Here is a 10506-nt window from a genome sequence, read left to right as displayed (position 1 = left end):
AAGGATAAAGCTTTTTTTTTTTTTTTTTTTTTTGAGGAAGATTAGCCCTGATCTAACTGCTGCCAATCCTCCTCTTTTTGCTGAGGAAGACTGGCCCTGAGCTAACATCCATGCCCATCTTCCTCTACTTTGTATGTGGGATGCCTACCACAGCATGGTGTGCCAAGCGGTGCCATGTCTGCACCCTGGATCTGAACCAGCGAACCCTGGGCTGCTGAAGCAGAATGTGGGCACTTAACCACTGTGCCACCAGGCCGGCCCCCGGATAAAGATTTTTAAAACTGCAGCCATTGCTACATTAAGAATACTGTAGACAACTGCTTTGGGGGAAAACTATTTTTTCCCCTTTTTTGTTAAAATGCTTTAATGAGAACTCTGATCACGCACAAGGAAAGCCCCAGCCCAGCCCAGCAGGGACGCCTAGGAGAAGGTGGGCTAAATTGCTCCGGGCCGTGATGTGCGTGTCTTGTCTCTCAGATGGGGCTTGGGGAGGGGGTGGGTGGGTTGGTTGGTTGGTTTCATTTTAAGGGATTATTTTTTTCCTCCTGGCAGCCCAGAGGTTGAAGTAGGGCTCCCTAGGGAAAGAGGAGATGGAAAAAGCCGCTCTAATCTAAAAGGGTGGTCTCCAGGAACATGGAGCCAGAACAGGATCCAAAGGAAGAGTCTGCTGGTCAGGAAGCCCCTCGACAGTGTTTGGTGGGCGTTGGGCACAGTGATGTCGGATATCCGGTTTCAAGATATTCCCAGTGTCGTGAGGTCATTCTCTTCTGTCACCACCCTCCCTGCCGAACGTTCAGAGGAGCTTCCTTACCTACACAAACCAGGGCCAGTTTGACGTGAGAAGTGCCTCCATGCTCGGGACTAAGTGGTTTGGGGACGGCAGAGGAAAGCAAAACGCCCAGGATTGAACAAGAATGAGCCAGCGCCGAAGGAACACATTTCTTCTAACGCACATAGCGCTCTCAGTAAGGAGAACTCTACAATCAAAAATGTCTCCATTTTACTATATATTTGTACTGATTTTTAAGTTTTCTTCTGTGTCCTGTATTGACTCTTTTTCTTTTGTGTGTCAATTCTGTGTATTGAATCCATGCCTGTCATTCTGTTGGTTTTCCTTAAACGTTGGGCTGTATTTGTGTTGAGGGTATACTGAATTCTGTGGGTAGTTGCATTATTTTCATACCAGTGAGACTGTTCTGCAGTGGAATTGTCCAAGGCAGCGGAGGATGTGGACTAAACAGGAACTGTTCCTCATGTACCGTCTCCCCGACGCTCCTGTGGCTGTAAGTCACCTGGGACATTATACCATTTCTCTTGCTCAGATCTCCACTCTTGGCACATTGCATTTGAGGAGCCCCACCCAAAGAGCTATATTCCCAGCTTTATCCTAAGGGCCATGGTGAATGTAGAGGAAATGACTCATCGGGTAAGCTAATTTCCCAGTGGGTCACGGCGTCAGGGGTCCCCCAAGATCAGCCTCCTGTTCAGTGATTTGCTAGGAGGACTCATGGACTGAGAGACAGTTAGACTACAGGTACGGTCTACTGCAGCGAAAGGACACAACGCAGATCAGTGAAGGAAAAACATGCAGGCAGGCTTCCAGAGTCTTCTCCCAGCAGAGTCGCATGGTTGGGCCTAACTCCTCCAACAACAGGTGGCAGCACCTGCACAGTGCTGTCTACCAGGGAGCTCATTAGACTCTGCATCCAAGGTTTATATCGGAGGCTGGCCATGTAGGGACCCTCTGCACAGCAGGTGTCAAAGCTCCAGGCTCCCAGGAGGAGAGCAGGCGTTCCACGTAAACATATTGTTTGTGCAAACAGTCTAGGCACAGTGAGCCACCCTATTAGGTAGAGAATGGTGGGAAAACTCCCCAAATCCACGTTCCCAGATGCTGGCCAAGGGCCGACCTTGCAAGCAGGCCTTTCTAAGAACAACTGTCTCAGGGCTGCCGTGTGAACTCTGGTCTGCATTCTCCGAGAAGCCACTCTCCGCAGGCCACCACCTCTGATCTTGGCCTTGTTCTGGATTCTGTTGGGTCAGCTCACATCTTGGAGAGCCTGTAAGAGATTGCAGGATCTCTCGTTCTATCCAGTTTTGCCATCAGTATATAAGAAATTCTCAAAAATATATGTGTTGAATACATGAGCTATGGAAAAAAAATGAGTAATTTAGAACTGAAAGAAAATATCCCAAAATATTAACAAAGGGTGATGCTATTGCATGTGATTTTTATTTGCTATATTTTTATATGCCTTCCAAATTTTCTAGAATAAACACATGCTCCTTTTGTAAGTTGAAAACAAGTAGAACTAGATGTTGGTTTCCAGCAAATCTAGGGCCGGTCCTGTAGCTCAGATGCAGAATCTGCAGAGCTGAGCCACGGTCTGCAGGATAACTCTGACTCCAGGGCTGATTTTGGCCACAGAGACTCTGGGTAGGCCCACCTCAAAACCGTTTGTCTCCTGAGACCCAGACTTGGTGCTGTTTGCTTCCATTCAGTCTTTATAGCTTAAACTCATGAAACAGGGTGGTTGGGACTTAAAACAGACGTCAACTGATTAACTAAAAATAAAGAATGAGAGGACCCAGGGATGTTTCGCAGCCGCTGTGTCTGTAGGTACACACTACAGACAGTGAGGGCTGCAATCAACTGCAGCCGTCTCCACTGATGGACAGCAATGATTTTTTTTTAAATTTTAATTACTTTCCCAAGCATAGCTTCTTAGGGTTGATATTAAAAATTTGCCTGTAGGAGGAGGTATCCTAAAAATATTCTAGGTAGCGGTGGAAAACTATCCTGAATGTTTTTAAATTTGGCATGAGCAATGCAACAGTTTATATTGTTACCACTCATTATAACTTATGATAACTAATGAGGCCTCAGTATTGTTAAACACCAAAATTATCAGTACCCAGCTACTCTAAGGAATGCCAACGCTTTCTTCCTGGCCTCCTAGTCAAATTTACTTTCTTCGTCTCCTCAATCCCTTTACCTCAAGAGAACCATACATCTATAGTCAAACTACGTTTTCCACATGGGGAAGAAAAACATGGCATTAAAACTTATATATTAGGGGCCGGCCCAGTGGCACAGTGGTTAAGTTCACACGTTCCACTTTGGCGGCGGGGGGGTTCGCCAGTTCAGATCCCAGGTACGGACATAGCACCGCTTGTCAAGCCATGCTGTGGTGGGCGTCCCACATATAAAGCAGAGGAAGATGGGCACGGATGTTAGTTCAGGGCCAGTCTTCCTCAGCAAAAAAGAGGAGGATTGGTGGCAGATGTTAGCTCAGGGCTAATCTTCCTCAAAAATAAATAAATAAATAATAAATTGAAAAACTTGCGTATTAGATCTAACAATTACATTCCCAACAGAAATGAGGGCACGTGATGTGCAGTAAAAACGTACCAATATTTTTATGGCAGCTTTGTTCATAATAACCAAAAACTGGATACAGTCTAAATGTCCATCACCAGTAAAATGGATAAATAAAATCGTGCTACATTCATATAATAGAATACTATACAACAATGAAGACCTAGAAATTTGGCAAGAACATAAATGAAACTTACAGACATAATGCTCTGTTAAAAAGTCAGACAAAATAGAGATGTACTATAGAATTAATTCCACTTACAAAGTTTAAAAGAGGCAAAAGTAATATTGGAATATCAGAAACCAGGGTCACGATTACCCTTAGGGAGGGAGAGTGGAAGGGGCACAAGAGAGGGCTCTGAGCTGCTCCTAATGTTCCTAGCTCAGTCTAGGTGGGGTTTGCACGAGTTATTGATTTGTAAAAATTCGTTGTGATACAACCTAAGATTTATATTCCTGTCTGTAAGTGTGTTTTACTGCTATAAAAATATTACCCAAAATGGGGATTTTGCAAAGAGCCTACGCATCAAAAGAGAGACATAGTTATTAAGGTTCTTTTAGTAAGTGTTCAATAACTCTAGGAACTGGCTAATAGCATATACGTAATGCTTATTTCTCCAGGTCTTAGGAGCCTTTGAGGACGTCTCATTAACTCCAATACAAATGTCACTGGTTCTTGCTCCCCTTGCCTTGGCAAACGTCCAGCCCCTGCACTCCAAGTCCCATATCTCTGGGGGTCTCCAGAAGGTGTCTCCACTCTCCCAGTCCTGCCGGCTACGCCTCCACCCACTGAGCACAGCCGTTCCTGCACACCCTCCTCTGGGCTGAAGTGTCAGGGAATGACTCACCTGTTCACAGGGAAAGTAAAACAGTGTTTCCGGGGTCTGAGTATTTTTTATAAAGCTTAGTGAGAAAGCTCTTTCTGTTTTTACTGACAGCCCTCTATGTACCCATGGAACACATGCCTCCAGGAGGCCAGACCGGGGAACAGGAACAGGAAACTGCTCCAACGCGAGCAGACTTACTGATGATGCTTCTTCCAGGCTCAAGCTGATCACCAGATTCCTTCCACCCTCAGGGCGAAGTCTCACCCAGGAGTCTCCTCAGCCTCCAGCAGCCGCCCACGGCTTGCTAGACGTGCCCAGATATACCAAAGCCCCCAAGAGCACGGATGACTGCAGCCTCCCCCAGGCACACTGACGTCACTCAGGCCTGTCTCACCAGTTCACAGACATGTCCAGACAGGCTTGAAACCTCATGATGGACCCCAGATAGACCAGGGTGGAGACCCTCTGCTCTATCCAATCCTGGAAACTCGGATGGTTGACTGGGAAGACCAAGCCACCAGCACACCCACCTCTGCACATGTGCTGAATCAGCATAAGGATGTTAAGACCCCAGGCTTTTTTTGCTTTTGAGATTACTTCAGCGTTCTTATGAGAATAAATTATTTCTTTAGATTTCAATGTATTACATCTAAGATTACGAAAGAGAGAAAGTGCCATCTACTTTATGTTCTGGCTAGAGTGATGAAAATAATCCGTTTTGATTTATCTTCTTCAGAATAGGAGTAATTTTTTCAGAGTGTTTTGGTGCATAAAGATCTGGAACAAAGAAAGAGAAAGAAAGCCATTGTTAAAATTGCCATCACATCCTTCGCTGAACCACTGGGTGGCCTGAGTTTCAGCGGCGAATTCCTCCACCTGCCGGTGTGAGCCTGTCTCTGCAGTTCTCACGCTGGATCTTTTCCTCAAAAATAGAGAAGACGATTCACCATGGAATTATGAGTGGAGTGAAGCTTCGTGTTTTCATCTTAAACTGGAAATGTATTATGATTCAATGACTAAGATACTGTCACTCAAGAGGGCGGAGGAGGAGACAGAACTTCCAGGAAGAAAGAGAAATGGGTATTGTTGTGTGGCTCCAAGACAAACACAAGATGCTCTTTCCTTCCTGTGAACTCAGATGGCACTTAGGGTCTGGGCCAGTCAGTTTTCCTTTAGCAGATGCTGCCTTGTATTTTCATATGAGTGTGCTGCCTCAGCCTAGTTTAAAAGTTCTTAGGAAGGCAGAGACTATGGCCTATATTTTTGTACATTAAGAGTGAGCACAGTACATGGCATACAGTGGGTGATCATTCAATTCTTGTTTTGTTGACTTTCCAAGGTGGCCAATATTTCCAGGTCCTTCTTTCACCAGAGACATGAACACAGGGGAGTCCTGGGGTCATTGGTGTAAGAAGGCCACTCCCAAAATAAGTTTGTGGACTGATACTTAAGTATAAAGGGGGAGGGGCAGCTACAGAGAGGGAGTCAGTTCCCAGGAAATGGGGGACAGTGTGCCTGGCACAGTGACTGTGCTTCACTGGTGCGCCCCGAGTGCTCGGCATGATGCTGGACACAAAGGAGGTGAACAAATATTTTCTAATACACCAGTGAATTAGAAACACTGAATGTGAAAAACAGAGATTATCCTCTGCAAAACTATGCTTAATGAACCATAATCCACCTAAGACAAGAAGAAACACAAAAGAACGGCCCTGTGTTTGTGCACGAGACCAGCTTTCAATAGGTCACCCCGACGCCCATGCTCCATCCTGGAAAATACTAAGTGGAAAGAAGCTATTTTTCTGTATTATGTGTTTTAAGCCAGTGTTACCCCTCAGTGTCTCAGTACCTTATCGGTTAGAGCTTCAGAGGTGGGTAATTAGACAGCTCAGAAAGCTTACGGTAAAGAGCTGGCATTTGAGAACATGGTGTTGGTCATTCCTTAGGTTTACGCCCTAAGTGAACAAAATTCTAAAAATCAATAATATTAGTATAGGAGCCTGTATGATTTATAGGGTTAATGCCTGCAGTTAATGAATTGGATGCAAAGGGCAAGTCAGAATGTGAGTCCCTGAGGGTCTGCGTGACAAAGACCCTGAGATGGGGACCGGAGGCCAAGTCCAGGGCTGGCTGCATTGTCATTATCTGTGGAAACCTTGTGCTTACCACATTTCTCACTTCCCTTCCTCTGTCAGGGTGTGTTCATATCTCTTTGCAAAATTCTCCCAGAATGAATCTCCTCATTCATGCCCATAATGAGTCAAAGGCTTCTTCTGAAACATGCGTCTGGCTGCGTGAGTAATAACACTGGAGAGAAAAGTGAACAAAAGGAGAACATAAACCGAGGTGTGCAAGAAATGTGGCTTTATTTTCTTATGTCAGCTTAATTTCTCACTTGAACCCTCATTCCTCCAGGAAGGGAAACATGTGAGCTCGGTCACTTAGTCCATGTAACCAGGGCGGGGTAGGGAGGGGAGCCTCAGGCTTCGACACCTCCCTTGGGCGTTCTCAGAGCCAGCCTTGAGCGGAAGGCTGCCCCAGCCTCCCCGGACAAGGAGTTCTTGTGACCAGGGCTAAGCCCTCACTGCAGAGAGCCTCCGGGCAGCCACTTCCGCCCTGGGGCCCTCCCTGGATCTTCTGAGGAAGCAGAGTGGTGTCCCGGCTGCGCTCAGATGATCCACAGCCCACCTGGGGTTTGTGCTGCCTCCCCAGGAAGCAGACACCCCATCTGAGACCAGGGACATCCCTGCTCCCCACGCTGTGCGTCCCCTCCCACTCCTGCCCCAGCCTCCGCAGCCTGGGGTCCTAGAGTCTCTCAAGTGTTAACACAGGCCAGCCACCCAAACCAGGAAGGCCCCTATATCCCTCCCCGAGATTATAAACACAAGGGCTGGAGAAAAGTGAAACATTGGCTAATATCTAAAATACCAACCCAGCACAAAAGGTGACATCTCAAGGACGCTTTCAACACTTCCTCACTCTTCTCCACTCACACCTTTTGGAGCTTAGCCATCTTGTGGAGTGAACAGGACACAGAGCATCATCCTTACTTTGCAGAAGCTGAAACCGAGGCACTGAGTGACTCTCCAGTCTGGGCACGTTCCACAACAGGCACGTCAAAAGCAGCACAGATTTGAGGGGGAAGACGGTTGTCAGTTAAATATTTCCAGCTTTTTAGGAACTCCCTCTGGACCACACCTAACAAGCCAAACCACCGTATTAATGAACAAATCAAACACGACAGAACCTGAAGGCGCCAGGAACACCCGCTTGCTTCAAGACAGTCAAATATATTTGGATAACAAGCAAATGGTCACAGTCGCAGCCGGTCACGGAGATGGCCATGTGGTCAGCGTGCTGTCTGCAGATTCTGGGGGCACTCAATGGAGCTCGGCCATCTCACTAATTATTTAACACAGCAGAGCCCAGCTAGTAACCTTGGTTGACAGATTCATACACAAATATACTGAGTGAAATGTCCTTAAATTCACTCAGCGGGCACAAAGCTCAGCTCAGCTCTCATGCCACCCACGCCCAGAGAGCCAATGACCTGCCGTGGGGCCACTTGGGACCTCTGGCCTTTCCCTGGATTTCAGATCTGAGTAGAAGTAGGTCGAAAGGGCAGAGGACAGTACAAAACAAACCAAGTGGACGGGGTGAGCCAGTCAGCCAAGGTGCAGGCAGGGTTCAGGGTCACCCACCAGATCCCAAACCCTGTTTCAGAGGAGCCATCTGCCAAGGGTTGAAAACCTCTTCAGCCACTAACTTGTCAGTGATCTTGCACAAGCTGCTTAACTTCTCTGAGCCTCGGTTTCTTCATCTGTAAAATGGGAAGAGAAACAGAACTTGCCTCACAGAGCTGGTGAGGGGAGTAAATGAGGGAAAGTCCATCACGAGCCTGGCCAGAGCCCAGGGGAAATGCTGGTTGTGGTTTCCATGAATCCGAAGGTGCCCACACAACAAGCCTCCACTGCAACGCCTGGCTGTTAACCAACACCTGTTTACCGAGTACCTTTCTGTGGCGGCCACCAGGATGGGCCTCCCAGAGCTCCAACTGCAGGGGCACAACAGAGCAAGGGCCGGGGACACCCTGCCTATGTTTGTGCTGAGGCCACCCCCCCAGGGGTGTTCCATCAGTGACTCAAATAGCATGGGGACACCTCTGACAGTGGACTTTGGCTCCAGAGCTGCCCGGTGGCCCTGCCAGATCTTCTGGGGACTGCAGGGCGGTCTACAATGCTCCCTCCGTTCCTCCCTCCGTCTCTCCTTCCCTGGGGTCAGGCACACTTTGGTCAGACGCTCCCAGGGTAACCTGGCTCCCTCCCCATCTTCTCTCCCTCAGGCGTCTGCCCTAATTAAATCCTTGCACGTTTAATCCTGTCTCAGTGTCTGCTTCTCTAAAGACCCAGACTAACACTTTCCCAAGTCCTTTCCTGACAGCGGGCAACTTCTACTCGTCCTGCGAGGCCCAGACAGTTTGTTCCGCTGTTCACAAGCGTGTTTCACCAGGGCAGCCACAAGGAAGCAGGAATAACACAGGTCATTGTTGGCAAGGTTGCTGTACACGATGTGATCAACTCCAGGCTGATACTTTTCCAGGGAGCCACAGTTTTGGTGTTTCTAGTCAGGGAGAGGCTGAAGGAAAGGTTTCTAAAGAGAACAATCTTCTTGGTCAAGTAACTTGACCCCTCTAGGCCTCAGTGTCCTGGACCAGAACAGCTGGAGCAGGTGTTAGATTTCAAAGGGGCCTGGGAGACCACAGCTCCGTGTTTCCCAAAGTTCAGTTACATTTATAGAGCACTTTTTGGCCAACCTATGTACCACCCAAACTACACTGTTTTTCTTTACGTAAATTTCATTTTAACCTAAAATTTAAAAAGCAAAGTTTATATGAGAGTGCAACGGACATCATTTACCATAAGTGGAAGACAGCATTATTAAATTCTACTTAGATGCTGAAACCTGGAGAAGGAGCAGAGTCTGGGCCTCTTTCTCTTAAAACTGCAGGTTGACAAGTGTTAGACATGCTCACACCAGAGACTCTGCAGAAAGACTGAAAGAGAAGTGAAGAGGGACTGAAGACTGGGTCGACGGCATGCCCCACAGCGCCTGGCACCGTCTGTTCTCTTTAACACGGGGTTGATGGTCCCCCACACTCTGTAGTTCACAGGTTTTCCCCTTTGAGAGATGGCAGCTCAGGGTGCAGGCTCACGGACTGGAAACTGAATCAGGTAAATGGAGGGTTTGTTGGTACATCGTTATCCTGGGTTTCCAACAAGGATTTAGTACATCTAAGTGGACAGGGGGGCTAGGATCCATCTGTTTGAAACTGTCTTAAGCAAAACTAAGAAAGAGCATGTTTGCCTGTGGTGTCTTTGCACCCTAATTCCTCACCCCACCCCAGGTGTCGCGACATCGTGTTGCCTTTTGCTGCCCAGAGGCCTCCCTGGGAGTAAGACGGACTCAGACCCAGCTTCCCTCATCCCTCTGCTCTACCCTATTCCTCTATCCAGCTATTAAAGCTGAGGAAACTATTTCACAACAACGTGTGAATGACCCAACACTAGGTTAAAGCTGTGAGGGTCCTAGGGGTATTCAAAGCTGACTGAAAAAACACATTCTTTATTATCCAATTTTTCAAAGGAACTTCCCTTTCAGCCTCCCCTGAAACTTTACCACACAAGCCTGGTTATTTTTAAGTCCAATCATTTTGATGTGGCTCCACTCTCCCTCTTAATTCAGGGTATTTCTGGCCTCATCCAGATGGCCCAGCTGTCATGGACCTGTCCCCCATAAATGCTTTTCCTGCAGGTCATCGGGATTGCGTAAGCATCCAGCGCAGTCTCAGCTCTGTCCCAAAGGCCCTGCATCTGAACCCAGAAGCTGGGAGGACAAGGGTCTGGATATTTTGCCAGATCTATGCAGTTTGAACTTTCATTTCCATGGTGGGGGCTGCATTTAGCCTGAGTCAAATAATCCCACCCCCTACCAACACATCTACTCAAAGGAATCAGCTTGGGTTTATCACTGAAAGTAAAGTCTATTAATCAGTTGCACTAAGTTTTTTTTGGAAAACTCAATTCTGGCAACGGACTGCTTTTAAAGTAATAGATTAATACGTACTACTTGCTGAAGAAGAAAAAGCCTCTGGCGGCCAAAAATACCACGCATTTGCCTTTGCCAAGGTTTAAACACACATGCACACACACACATACAAACAAACACCACCCAAGCTGGAGGGGAGGGTGCAAAGATCAGCCGCCCCCAGATTCACACAGACTGCTCTGGCGCCCGCTCGGC

At 47.4% G+C, this 10506-nt stretch overlaps 1 long non-coding RNA gene across 1 annotated transcript; it reads right to left on the bottom strand.

The window, feature by feature from the left end:
• Positions 1–2198: 2198 nt before the first annotated feature.
• On the bottom strand, positions 2199–7753 carry LOC139084908 (uncharacterized). Its single transcript, XR_011542851.1, has 3 exons — positions 7139–7753; positions 6373–6513; positions 2199–4983 (listed from the first exon to the last, which is right to left on the bottom strand). It is a non-coding gene; the product is annotated as an uncharacterized lncRNA (long non-coding RNA).
• Positions 7754–10506: the final 2753 nt, after the last annotated feature.

The sequence above is a fragment of the Equus przewalskii genome, chromosome 1 (assembly GCF_037783145.1).
Source record: "Equus przewalskii isolate Varuska chromosome 1, EquPr2, whole genome shotgun sequence".
NCBI classification, from domain to species: domain Eukaryota; kingdom Metazoa; phylum Chordata; class Mammalia; order Perissodactyla; family Equidae; genus Equus; species Equus przewalskii.
This window is presented reverse-complemented; position numbering and strand designations above follow the sequence as displayed.